This window comes from Notechis scutatus, chromosome 5, assembly GCF_049901735.1.
Source record: "Notechis scutatus isolate UNSWTSFEM ecotype Mainland chromosome 5, rNotScu1.2, whole genome shotgun sequence".
Taxonomy (NCBI): domain Eukaryota; kingdom Metazoa; phylum Chordata; class Lepidosauria; order Squamata; family Elapidae; genus Notechis; species Notechis scutatus.
In genome coordinates this window covers 107441437-107442762 of record NC_142013.1, presented here as the reverse complement: position 1 = coordinate 107442762, position 1326 = coordinate 107441437, and the positions used below count along the sequence as shown (strand labels likewise).

At 37.0% G+C, this 1326-nt stretch overlaps 1 non-coding gene across 1 annotated transcript; it reads left to right on the top strand.

Moving 5' to 3' along the window:
* The first annotated feature begins 977 nt into the window (after nucleotides 1-977).
* On the top strand, nucleotides 978-1080 carry LOC113415898 (U6 spliceosomal RNA). The gene has a single exon (XR_003371374.1). It is a non-coding gene; the product is annotated as a U6 spliceosomal RNA (small nuclear RNA).
* Nucleotides 1081-1326: the final 246 nt, after the last annotated feature.

The following is a 1326-nucleotide window of genomic DNA, read 5'->3' as shown; positions in this document are numbered from 1 at the left end:
TATACACCTTTTCAAGACTGCTGAAATGAAGAAGGAACAAATATTGATCACCGAGTCTTTGTGGGGCTTTTAATAATGGCATATATTAAAAACCTAATAACTATATTCATAATTCAAATTTGACTTATCTCAAAGATAAGATTAATGAAGAATCCCTGGCTGTTGGACATTCTTCCTAAAAAAATCTAAAGAGTTCCATTTGGTTTTCTGTCCTTTCTTTCGCAAAATAAGGCTTTCCAGAAATCTAAGCTAGCTGCAGAACTTTCATCAAAGATTAAAGTTTGTCAAATCTCCAACTTTTGAGATATTCCAAAGATTTAGGGGCCTGTATCCCTCCTTTTATGGCTGCCATATGTATCTTGCTTGCTGGTTGCCCACTGTGTCTATAAAAGTTATGGGGTGAAGATTCATGACCCATTGTTTGAAAAGTATCTCAGCAGGTGTAGTAACATTTTTCATGGGAGGGTGTGTGGGGTGTGTGTGTGTGTGTGTTTGTTTGAGTGACTGCATGTATGTGTATTTGTGCAGATGTGTTTGTGAATGAGAGGGAGAAAGTGAATGAATTCATTTTTAAAAATCCTATATTACATGAAAATATTAAATGCATTTAATCTCAAAGGTTCTAATAGCTTTTATAGCAGCATAAATGAAACCCAAACACCTATTCTTATTGTCTAGAGAAGTATTAGCAGAGTGTAAAGAGAAGCTGAAGATGGAAAAAGAAGCAATGCACTACCGTATATCTATCTTTGTACAACTGTTGTGCACTAAATTCAGGATACCTCTGAACTTTGCTGAGTGATGTGATGATCACAACGCTTCCTTACAGAGGCAATCTTTAGAAGATCTCAAGTTCATGCACGTATTATGTTCAGAACATTGTCCTCAGCCTCCCTCCAAATGCCCAAGACAAGATGTAATGGGAACCCTATTTTACCATAATCTAAGCCTAGTAATGGAATTTCTTGCAGATAAATAGCATTTGGCAGGACATATACCAAAACTGGAATGATACAAAGAAGATTAGCAGGGCTTCTGTGTAAGAATGGCATGCAATTTGGGGAAGAATACAGAAATGAGTGAGAACTCAAATCCAGAACTTGCTTGGCCATTTGAGGGTACAATTCATGGCTTAAAGAATTTGTAGAATGCTTTTAAACAGGCCAATGAGATGTGGTTCCCAAAGGAAAGCTAGAAATCTATATGTAGAAAATTATTCTCATTTACTTAGCAGATCAGGAAGGAATAGCATGTTAAGAGACTAGGGTGCAGGTTTCAGTGTAAACACACAGAAGGAAGATAGAGCCATGGTGGCACAGTGGTTGG